The sequence below is a fragment of the Perognathus longimembris genome, chromosome 18, assembly GCF_023159225.1.
Source record: "Perognathus longimembris pacificus isolate PPM17 chromosome 18, ASM2315922v1, whole genome shotgun sequence".
Classification (NCBI taxonomy): domain Eukaryota; kingdom Metazoa; phylum Chordata; class Mammalia; order Rodentia; family Heteromyidae; genus Perognathus; species Perognathus longimembris.
The window spans coordinates 37,369,995-37,382,309 of NC_063178.1; the positions used below are offsets into that span (position 1 = coordinate 37,369,995).

Sequence of the window (12,315 nt, forward strand, 5' to 3'; positions counted from 1 at the left end):
GAAGAGACAAATGGATTATTTGAAAGCCTTAGCAATTATTTTTGTTGAAATATGTGGAACTGGGGCTGGGGATATGGCCTACTGGCAAGAGTGATTGTCTCGTATACGTGAGGCCCTGGGTTCAATTCCCCAGCACCACATATACAGAAAATGGCCAGAAGTGGCACTGTGGCTCAAGTGGCAGAGTGCAAAAGTGGCCTTGAGCAAAAAGAATCCAGGGACAGTGCTCAGGCCCTGAGTCCAAGGCCCAGGACTGGCCAAAAAAAAAAAAAAATGTGGAACTGAAAAATTAACTCAAAGTATAAACATATGTTGAACTGGGTTGCTGGTGGCTCACAACTATAATGCTAGCTACTTCGGAGATTTATCTAATTAACAAGAAAAAAGCAGGGAGTAATATGTGGTTCAAGTTGTAGAGAGCTACCTTTGAGAGAAAAAGCCAGGGAAGTACATGAGGCCCTGACTTCATGCCCCTGTACTAGCATGCACACACACACACACACACACACACACAAATGCACACTCATGTGCATGTGCAATATTTGTTAAATGAAGTAAGTCAGCCTCAGAGAAAGGGGTCATGTGTTCTCTCATACATGAAAGTTATACCTAAATTATGAACACAAAATGAAATAAATGTGCACCACAAACATATCCATATATACAAGATTAAGCTGTAAATTGTAGCACACCAAAGGATGAAATTCCATGGTATTACCTCCCTCATCAGCTAACAGTATAAAAATGAGCACAAGAAAAATGGAGCATATCTTGTCTGTGGGGTATACGTATTAAGTGAATGTACAAAAAGGCAGTGAAATAGGGAGTATATGGTTGGCATAATACAACACAATATTCAATGTACATATGTAAGAATAGAACTAGGAGCATCAAAGTGGGATTGATATAGATGTGAAGATCTGATGGAAATAGTGACAAGGATCAAGAGTTATGGTATGAACAAACTGGTATGCAGTAAACTATCAAAAACTATTTTAATGCTAAAAGAAAAACCTACCTTCCACCTACATCAACTGGTTACATAAAATATATCATGATTGAAACTGTGGCAGATAGAAATCTCCTCATTCATGTAGCATCCAATTTTCATTCCCTTTATCTCAACTTTGGGCCTTTAGATCATGCCCTGAATGACCACAACAATTCCCTAGTTTTGAGATGAGAATGGCTTGTGGATTCATTCTGAATTGAAAGAAGAGTTGGACAAGAATAGAGTTTGTGTAGCCTTTGATCTAGAAATCCAAAATCATATCATGCCATTAAACTTCACAACACTTTATGAGCAGATAAATAAATCCTCAGCAAGTGTCATTATATATGGTGATAATGAATCCCTACTCTTGTAATGATGTCTTTTGAGGAATATTTCATAAAATGAAGTTTGTATCCTGAATTCACAGAGGAATTTAACAATGACGGATGCCCTGGGACATGTGGCCAAAAGGGAACACTACCACACTGTTGGTGGGAATGTAAACTTGTCCAACCACTCTGCTAAGCATTATGGAGGCTCATCAGAACATAAAACATAGGGGTTCCCTGGACCCCAGCAATCTCACTTCTGGGCATTTACCCAGATATCCACAAACAAGGCCACACTACAGCTACCAGCAAAACTATATTCACTGAAACATTGTTTACCACAGCTAAGATATGAAACCAACCCAGATGCCCTCTGTAGATGAATGGATCAGAAAGAATATATATATATTGCCAACATTACAACATATATATACTATATATATAGAGAGATCTATATCTATATATAGATCTGATATAGATATCTATCAGGTTACACTCTGCATTGATTGGTTGACCACTAACCTTGAGAAAATAAGAAAAGAACATTGCAAAGATCCTGAACTGAGCCCTAGGATATATACCAAAAATAAAAATAAATTTATAGTTCCTAATGTTGATTTAGAATATTGTTATAAAGTACATATTCCATATTTCTTTTTTAAAAAAGATCAGAAATGATTTACTTTTATTTCCTTCTTTTTAAGACAACAGTGATTCCTTGGGTGCTGCTCAGAATCCTAAGTGCTGGGGCCCAGTTGGCCCGAGTTGGTGCAGGGAGGGCAGGCTTCACTGGGGCATCTGGAGAAGCACAGACTGCCCCGAAGGCAGGCAGCTGATGTTCCATGAGCTGGGCAGGTGGTATGCAATGTTCTCCACAGCTTCCAGCTTCCCCAGCTCAATCAGGCCATGGACGGCCATGGCTAGAGAGTTTGCAATCAGCTCAGCGGCTTTGGAGTCGCCCTCGGCAGAGATGGTGGCGGCTTTCTTCTGCTGCTCAGCCTTTTCCACCACAAATCTGGCCATTTTTGCTTCCTGCTGATCCACCTGTTTGGCTTCAACTGCTTCTGTGAACTCCTTCCCAAAGGTCAGATGTGTCAGTGACACATCATTGAGGATGAGCTCAAAGGTTGCTGCTCGCTCTGTGAGGTCATCGCTGACCTGCCTGGAGACCAGCTCTCGCTGGGTGATCAGTTCTCCGGCATCAAAGCGAGCCACCACACGCTTGAGGATCTCCGTGGCGATGGATAGCAGCACATGGTCATCAGTAGTCCTCTCCGATGCTAGTGTAGATGTGAGGAAGCTGGCTCGCAACAGGCAAGAAGAGGATGTGCATTGTGATGTTGACATTCTGCAAATATTTGCTATCATCAATGACCAGTATTTTACGTGCCGAGAGCGGCAGTCAAAGATAATTGATTTCTGTACCCAAGGGATCAGAAAGTGAGTCCCTTCCTCTACCACAATGTCCTGAATGCCACTGAATCGGTTGAAGATGACAGCTCTGTGCCCAGCATGCACATTATATAAGGCAGAGTTCACCACACCTCCTGCGATGGCTAGGGCCAGGCCGAACTTGCCAATGGACTCAAATTATTTGGCAGCTATGTTTCCTTCTGTTGGAACCACTCACACCTGCTCCACTCTGACCTCCACATCAATTTTCCCCTCAATTCCACATTTCTTAGCAGGTTTATAACACTTTGACAAAGTACCTGGGAATTACATTATGTGGCTGAAACGTTTATTTTGCTCCCTTCTGTGGGGTTTTATTCATTGGTTAGTTGGCTTGCTACGGAAGCATTCCTCTCATCAAAATGTGAGATATTGAAATAGACTGTGTGAAAAGTTTCTCACTTTGTGGCCACTGGAAAAGTAAGAAAAAGTTATGGTGGGTATGAGGTTCACATAACCCTATAAAAGGAAGGTCTGTGCATTATATATAGCATACTTTATAAGATTCAAATAGTATTATTCCTCCTTTCTCTTCACAATCTCATAGAGGAATAAGAGACAATGAAATCAAGGAAGATCCATAGTGTTGACCAATAATATTTACTTTCTCATCATTAATCTCTAACCTCTTAAAGGTCTCACCCTACTCAGTAGTTCTACAGACTAGATAGAGATCAAGGCTATACACATAGGCCTTTTGTGATCACAGGACATGGAATTGATAATGGCATTCAATTTACTTATTGGGTTTATGCACATACTCATACTATTGGGGGCTGGGAATGTGGCTTAGTAGTAGAGTGCTTGCCTAGCATTCATGAAGCCTTAGCTTTGGGGGAAAAACAAATCTTGGACTATGAATTGCCAATAGAATTAATTTTTTCTACTCATTTTTATGCATCTGTATTCAACTTGTTGGTAATATTAGTTGAACTGCTTTTATATGAAGTGCAAAGCCTTGTTAATTACAAGGTCTTCATTTTCCTCAAAATTACCTTTACAATACAAAGTAAACATCAACTTGTGCATCTTTATTTGCTTGTGCCCAGTACTGTTCTTGCAAAAGAACAAGTTCTGTGAGTTGTGATTGAGGTAAGAACAAGGGTTGTGCACAGCATGATTTTTATAACTTCAAAGAGTGAATGATTCTCTGTTCTCCACCACATTACATGGGCATGGAAGAAACAAATGTAAAACTTCAAGAAGGGTCATTCGCAGTGCTATTACTTGTACTGTACAGAGACATAGAGAGGTGCACAAGCTTTATTAGGCATGATTTCCAAAGAGGTAGTTGAGTTGTGTGCTCAGGATCAGGATTATGGCAGCATGAAGGGTGCAGAAAACAATTGTGAAGATGTTATACTGATTTTTTTACTGATTTTTTTTTTTTTTTGGCCAGTCCTGGGCCTTGGACTCAGGGCCTGAGCACTGTCCCTGGCTTCTTCCCGCTCAAGGCTAGCACTCTGCCACTTGAGCCACAGCGCCGCTTCTGGCCGTTTTCTGTATATGTGGTGCTGGGGAATCGAACCTAGGGCCTCGTGTATCTGAGGCAGGCACTCTTGCCACTAGGCTATATCCCCAGCCCTGTGAAGATGTTATAAATAACAAGAAATATGTGTGATGTTCACTGCAAATGAAAAAGTTTCAGTAAAACTGAAAAAAAAAAAAAGAATATGGGATGGCTCCCCAGCTCCCATGTCCTACTCTGCCCTACCTCTCATCCTACCTGAGGATTCAAACCCTGGGCTTCAGGAATGCTAGGCAAGTCCTCTACCACTGAGCTACCTTCCTTGCCCTGACTTTCAATATTCTCTTATCCTACTTCGCCTCCTCTCTCTATGCTGTCACCACTTTCCTTCCCCTCCCTTTCTTCTCGTCCAGTTGCTCCCTCTCTTCAGTGTTGAAGAATCCAAGGCTTTGAGATTAAGATGCACTAATTCTGCCATTTATTTACACTCCCTGCACACACAGCTTCTCTGAAATGTGATTTTATTTCAATTCAACTTAAAGTACACTTTTGCGAAAGTGATATATATTTTTGGAAAGTTGCCTTCTGACCTCTAAAATTTGATAAGCCAAATGAAAATACAATATTCTAAAATGATATAATAACAGTAGATAGATAAGCCTCATTAGTCCAACTCAAGTGGATAATGATGTTTTTATTCATACCAATGGACCAGGAAGACCCTTCTAAAATGTGGCAGTTGGAAGTGCTAGCTTACCAAGAAAGAGGCTCCGAGTTGTTTGTGTGTGTGTGTGTGAGAGAGAGAGAGAGAGAGAGAGAGAGAGTTTGAGAGAGAGAGAGAGAGAGTTTGAGAGAATGTTTGAGAGACAGTTATGTTTAATGGGATAGAACCATCATTCACCTCATTATACATGCTAATTAAAAATAATTTAAGCCAAGTGCTGGTGGCTCATGCCTATAACCCTAGTGACTCTGGTGGCTGAGATCTGAGGAACCACATTTTAAGTTATCCAGGTAGATATCTGAGAGACTTTTTATCTCCAATTAAACTGCAAAAAGCCAAAAGTTGAGGCACAGCTTAAGTGGTAGAGTGCCAACCTTGAGCATATAAAAGTCAAGTGTGAGGGTGAGGCTGTAAGTTCAAGTTACATTACTGGCACCAGAAAAGAAAGAAAAAGAAAAAGATTTCATATAAGTACAAGCACATGCAAGTGTAGGTTATTTTCCTTCCTTATTACAAAAATTTAAAACTGAAATTAAGAACTGTCTGCAACTAGTGCAAAAATAGCTTAATGGAATAGTCCCAACAAGCTAGGAATAGACTTTAATGCATTATTTAAAAGTTTGGCCTATATTGTGTAAGATATCATAAATTCCTGAAGAAAAGCAATATGTGTGCGTGTGTGTGTCAGTGCATGCATGTGTGCTAGGATAATTACCTAATTATTTTGAGCTATAATAAAATTCTACCATAATACCCAGTATTCACCGGAATCAACCGTTATAAAAGTTGGAACAACAGTTGGGCCACTCCTGGCTCATTCCTATCATCCAAACCACTCAGGCAGAGATCTGAGGATTCAAGTTCAAAGCCAATCCAGGACAGGAAAGTCCGGGAGACTTACTACCCATTAATTACATGCACAAAGAGCAGTGGGCTGGGAATGTGGCTTAGTGGCAGAGTGCTTGCCTAGCATGCATGAAGCCCTGGGTTCGATTCCTGAGCACCACATAAACAAGAAAAGCTGGATGGCTCAAGGGGTAGCATGCTAGTCTTGAGCAAAAGAAGCTCAGGGACAGAGCCCAGGCCCTGAGTCCAAGTCCCAGCACTGGAAAAAAAAGCCGACAGTGGAGCACTAACCTTGAATGACAAACATAAGTGACAGCATGCAGGTCCTGAGTTTAAGCCCCAGATCTGATACAACAATAAAACTAAAAGAAGTAATGAAAGTAGAAAAATGGCAAATATCTAATGTTTAATGTTTTGATGTGCTTGAAGACATGTTAGGGCTGAGAACTGCAGATGAATGGTAGAATATACTGCCTAGCAATCGTGACACTGTGGATTTGATCTCCAGTACTGCGAAATAAATAATAATAATAATAATAATAATAATAATAATGACTTGTTAAAAAAAAAAGTTACTGAAGCGCCAACACTTCGTGTCTGTTGTCATCCCAGCTACTCAGGAGGCCACGGTTCACAGCCAGCCCGAGCAGGAAACTGTGAGCCTTGCCGCCAAATAATCACCAAAAAGTCGGAAGTGGAGCCACATCTTTTCGACCTTCTGCTTGCTGCCATGGATGAGGAGGTGGGGCTGAGTCTACAAGCTTCCCCAGCAGTCTTCCCGCCCATCAGTAGTGTGAAGGGCGGTAGGGTGTAGGGGTGGGCCTTCTTGGCTGGACTCTTCCGGGCACCAGCCAATACAAACAGAAACTGCTCAGCCAATGAGCGCAACTCGTCTTCTCGAGTCTCTTGCTCTACCTTGGAAACCGACCAGGGGAATCCAAACACAGAGTGGAGTGAGGCCTGAGAGGTCGGCTCCAGCCCCAGATCTGTGGACCCGCCTGCAGGAGGAGGCAGATCCACCGGGAACCCTGAAGTGGATTTGCTGACTTCTTTTTCACCCAGGGGCCGGTGAGGCACCCAGGGGCCTTCCAAGGGTTTGTTTCCTGGCTTGGTGTCTCCCTCAGCCGCCTCAGGTATCCGGCAACACCCAGGTCGCTCTTTAGGCCTGGATCTTGGCCTTTCTCCTCAAACTCGGCTCTGTGTGGCCTGGGGTCAAAGCCTATGGGTCCCCGGACCTGGGTGAACCAGGGTGGCAGGAGGGGAGAAGAAACGCGTGGTGCTCCGCTGTGGACCCTAGCCTTGGCCCGCTGGGCGATGCGGGTGGGGTGAGATGGTGGGGTTTCCAGGGATCCCAGAAAAAGGGAGAGTCAGCTGGGTGACTGTTTCGGAGAAGCAAAAAGAGTTGTGGAGATAGACTATGGGAAGGTTCCTTGGATGGCGGGTGCTGACTGTAGAGTGTCTCTCTATAGATTAATTTTCTGCAGTTTTCTGTATTTGAGTTAATTTTCCAGGTAAGAAGTTACAGTTGTTTTTTTTGGTATGTGTGAACACATGGCAATACAGGACTTGAACTCAGGGCATGGATGATGTCCCTCGGTTTTTTTCTGCACTCAAGGCTTGGTGCTCTGCCAGTTGAGCCACGCCTCCAATTCTGGCATTTGGCTAGTTAATTGGACCTAAGAATCTTTCAGGAGCTGGGTGCTGGTGCCTCTTGCCTATAATCCTAGAGGATCATGGTTCAGGGCCAGTGAACCACTGAAAAGCCAGAAGTAGAGCTTTGTCTCAAGTGGTAGAACGCTAGCCTTGAGCACAAGAGCTCAGGGACAGCACACAGGACCTTAAGTTCAAGTCCAGACCAAAAGAAAAAAATCTCTGGGACTTTCCTGTCCAGGATGGCTTGAAACTAGGAGCTTCAGATCTCAGCCTACTGATTAGCTAAGGGTCATAGGTGTGAGACACTGGCGCCTGGTTAGAAGTTTCTTTTTCCTCTTCCTTCTAATCTTAGGGAATTGAATTGAGCCCATAACTTTATACCTTTATAAGCCAGCACTCTACTACTGAGTTACAGCTGCAGCCCAAGATCTTATCAAAAGAAAATTGAATTATTTATGACTTGCCGTTTCATTAGTCTTGTTCATTATATCATTACATATGGGCCTTATTATCCATAATTATATTCATTATTATCTATAATTATGAATGGGACTTATAAATGCCTTATTTGCATATTGTGCTATTCACACATTTATTTGCATATTAGCATATGCATCCACACATCATTCATACAGCTTGTATCTCTCAGCGTCATTTCTGTTTTCTTTTTAGGAGCTAAAACTGCTTTCTTGCCCTCTGTGAGGAGTAAACCCAGCAATGGAAAACTTCATTCTCTATGAGGAAATTGGTAGGGGAAATAAGACAATTGTCTATAAAGGGCAGCAGGAGGGAACAATCAACTTTGTGGCCATCTTTTGTACAGAAAAGTGCAAAAGACAGAAATTACCAATTGGGTAAGTCTGCTGTGTTTCCATCTGCCTTGGGAGAGGCAGAGCTCTGATCAGAAGAGCGACTAGCAAAATGCTGAGTTTGCTAGTGGACACCTGTAATCCCGGCAGCTGGGAAGTGACAGGATGTCAAGATCAAGAACATCTAGTTAGTCACTGTCTTAATAAAACAAAGGCTGGGAATGTAACTCAGTGGTAGAGCCCTTGGGCCATCATGCACAAGACCCTGGGTTTGGTACCAACAAAACAAAATGAGAGAGAGAGAGAGAGAGAGAGAGAGAGAGAGAGAGAGAGAGAGAGAGAGAGAGAGAGAAACAAGTTAATAAATGAGGCCATTGGGCCAGGCACAGTGGCTCACCTGTATAATCCTTGCTACTCAAGAGGCTGCGATCTGAGGATCACAGTTCAAAGCCAGCCAGGGCAAGAAAGCCCTGGAGATTTTTTTATTGTTGTTGGTCATGGGTCTTGAACTCAGGGTTTTGTGCTTTTCTTTCACTTTTTCACTCAAGGCTGGTGCTCATCACTTGAACCCCACCTTCACTTCCAGATATGTGCTGGTTAATGGGAGAGGAGAATCTCTATCCATTTGTGTGCCTGGGGTTCGAACTGGGATCCTCAGAGCTCCACCTCCTGAGTAGCCATCCTAACAGGTGTGATGTTTATAAAGATCATGCATTGTTAGCCTGTTTCCCTATGGCCAGCGTTCCTCCCCTTCCTTTCTAATGTCTGGAGATAAGTAAATTACATCATTAAATTTGATTACACAGTCAAGTAGGTTTTATGATCAAGATTTCAAGAACTTTTTTTCTCTCCTCTTCCTGGTAGGTCTGTCTCACATATGAAATTAAGCACAAGAATATTGTGACTTTTCATGAATGGTACAAGACCAGCAATTACCTCTGACTAGTGGTAGAGCTCTGCACAGGTGAGAGTGGGTGCCAGGTGTTGCGAGAATTGCTGTGAATGTATCAATATCACAATCTAGCATATTCCTTGAGCAGATCAGTGACCCTTGTGGTGTTGTTCATGTGTGAACAGATTAGGAAGAATGGGAGCCCAGCACAGGCCTGCAATCTCAGCTACTCAGGAGGCTGAGAGCTGAGGATCCTGGTTTGAAGCCTGCCTGGGCAGATAAATCTGAGAGACTCTTCCAATTAACTTAACAGAAGCTGGAAAGGGAGATGTGACACAAGTGGTAGAGCTCCAGCCTTGACAGGAATAGCTAAGGGATAGCTCCCAGACCCTGAGCTTAAGTCCCAGTACTGGCACAGGCATAGTCAGAAATCCATCTCAACTTTGATTAAGATCTGAACTGTTTTTTGTTTTGTTTTGTTTTTTTGCCAGCCCTGGGCCTTGGACTCAGGGCCTGAGCACTGTCCCTGGCTTCTTTTTGTTCAAGGCTAGCACTCTGCCACTTGAGTCACAGCACCACTTCTGGCCATTTTCTGTATATGTGGTGCTGGGGAAACGAACCCAGGGCTTCAAGTATATGTGGCAAGCGCTCTTGCCACTAGGCCATATCCCCAGTCCCCTGAACTGTTTTTGTAAGGAAACAATCATAATGGCAGCTAATACTTAAATATTCTTTGAAACTGTGATTAATTAAAGGAGTATTGAGCCAGATGCCAGTGCTCACACCTCTAATCCCAGCATCTCAGGAGGCTGAGATCTGAGCATTGTGGTTTAAAGCCAGCCTGGGCAGAAAAGTCCATGAGACTCTTGATCACCAATAAAATACTCAGAAAAAGCCAAAAGTGGCACTGTGGCTCAAGTGGTAAAGTGCTAGCCTTGTGCACAAAGAGGCCCAGGGACAGCACCCAGGCCCTGGGTTCAAGCCCCAGGCCTGCCCTCCCCCCCAAAAAAGGCTGTTGATTCTAAGAACTTTAATATTAGGGAGGGAATTAGGGAAAGAGTCAAACCCCACATGCCAGACTCAGAGCACACTTATCAATAATTTCCATCTCACACCTTCAGTGTCTACCAAGAAAGAAGATGGTTCCTACTTTCAACCCTCTTAGTTTCAACGTGCTTAGTTTAAACAAGTCCTTTCAAGTTGGATTGTGGTTGGCTCACACCTATAAATCCTAGCTACTCAGAAGGGCAGCTGAGGATCACAGTTCAGAGCTAGCCTAGGGTAGAAAAGTCCATTCGGTGAGACTCTTTGTGCCGTTAACCAGCCGAGAGCTGGAAGCATGGCTCAAAGGGTAGAGCACCAGCCTTGAGCAGAACAGCTAAGCAAAGGTGTGAGGTCCTGATTCACATCTCAATGCTGGCACATATTGCCCCCCCAAAAAAGAAATAAGACTGAGCCTCATCCACCCTACAATTTTTTCACCAATCCTGGGACTTGAACTCAAGGCCTGGGCACTGTCCTTCGGCTGCTTTAGCTCAAGGCTAGCATTCTACCACTTGAGTCACAGCCCCACTTCTGGCTTTTTCTGTGTATGTGGTACTGAGGAATCGAACCCTGGGCTTAATACATGCTAGGCAAGCACTCTACCACAAAGCCACATTCCCAGCCCATACCCTACATGTTTATAGTTTGTTACTGTTATTATTATTGTGGGAAAGAGAATTGCACTTGAGAAAAGCTTGAAGAGATTTGAGCTAGCAAATGTCACCACCTGGTGGCCATTTCGTGTCACAGTTGTTTCTTTGCACAGTTTGCTGGGAATCCAGTGGAGAAGATGGGTGTGTCAGTTGCCACCTCAGCTTTTAGCTTGAAAGTTTTTATATTTTAGCAGCAATGGGGGGTGTGGGAGGGAGGCAAATGGAACTAGACACCAGTAGCACCCACGCATCATCCTAGCTACTCAGGAGGCAGAGATCTGGGGATCATGGTTCAAAACCAGCCCAGGCAGGAAACTCTTTAACTCTTTACTCCAATAAATTCCCAAAGGAAAAAACAAAGAAAAAGCTGGAAGCGGGCGTTGTGGCTCAAGTGGCAGAGGACCAGCCTTGAGGAAAAAAAGCACAGGGACAGCGCCCAGATCCTGAGTTGAGACCCTAGGACCAGCAGTATTCAAAGCAGTGAGTTTGCATAATACTTTGTATACATTGAATAATAATCAAGGACCATCACATGTTGAGATAGTTTAACTTCTCAGGAGGCTTGAGATCTGAAAATTGAGGTTCAAAGCCAGTCTAGGCAGATATGTCAGAGAGGCTCTCCTCCCGACCACCCACCGTGCCAGTCCTGGGGCTTGAACTCAGGGCCTGTGCACTGCCCCTTAATTAGTTAATTTATTTTTTTCTGCCTGGGCTGCCTTTGAACTGTGATCTTCAGATCTCAGCTTCCTTGAGTAGCTGGGATTACAGGTGTGAGCCATGGTACCCAGCTTCACTCTTTCATTAACATGGTGGTGGGTTATGGAGATGACTTTTTCCTCAATTCCTTGCAGCTGGCTCCTGAGAGACAGTTATTGCTCAGGAAGAAAACCTTCTGGAAGATGTAGTCTGAGTGTTTGGTGCTGACGTGATTGCTGGATTACACCATCTCCACACCCTGGGCTTTGTGTTTTGTGACATTTCTCCAGGCAAGACAAGCCACTAATTTTCATTTCCTAACTGCTTACCTCTCAGCTTACAGATTTTTTTCCCCTGCCCTGTTCTGGAGTGAACACAGGTTCTGGGCTCTGTCCCTGAGCTTTTGTGCTCAAGGCTGGCGCTCTACCACTTGAGCTACAGTGCCACTGTCATCATTTTGCTAGTTCTTTGGAAAGAATAACCTCATGGACTTTTCTTCCCAGGCTGGCTTTGAACTGTGATCCTCTGTATCTCAGCCTCCTGAGTAGCTAGGATGATAGTCATGAGCCACCAGTGTCCGACTCTTTATTATTACTACTTTTTGTGTGTGTTTAACTTTGTGATTTGCATTTATAACCAGAGGGAGAGTTTCGGTATTATGCGTGATTACCTTGGCTTCCTCCTGTTTAGTAGCAGAACCATCATGGCATGTTCTGAGCTCCAAGATTTCAGGGAATTTTCGAAGAGCACTCAGT

The 12,315-nt window shown here is 43.5% G+C and overlaps 1 pseudogene; it reads right to left on the reverse strand.

Annotated features, from left to right (window-relative positions):
• Positions 1–2,109: 2,109 nt before the first annotated feature.
• Positions 2,110–7,951, reverse strand: LOC125366948 (annotated as a pseudogene).
• Positions 7,952–12,315: the final 4,364 nt, after the last annotated feature.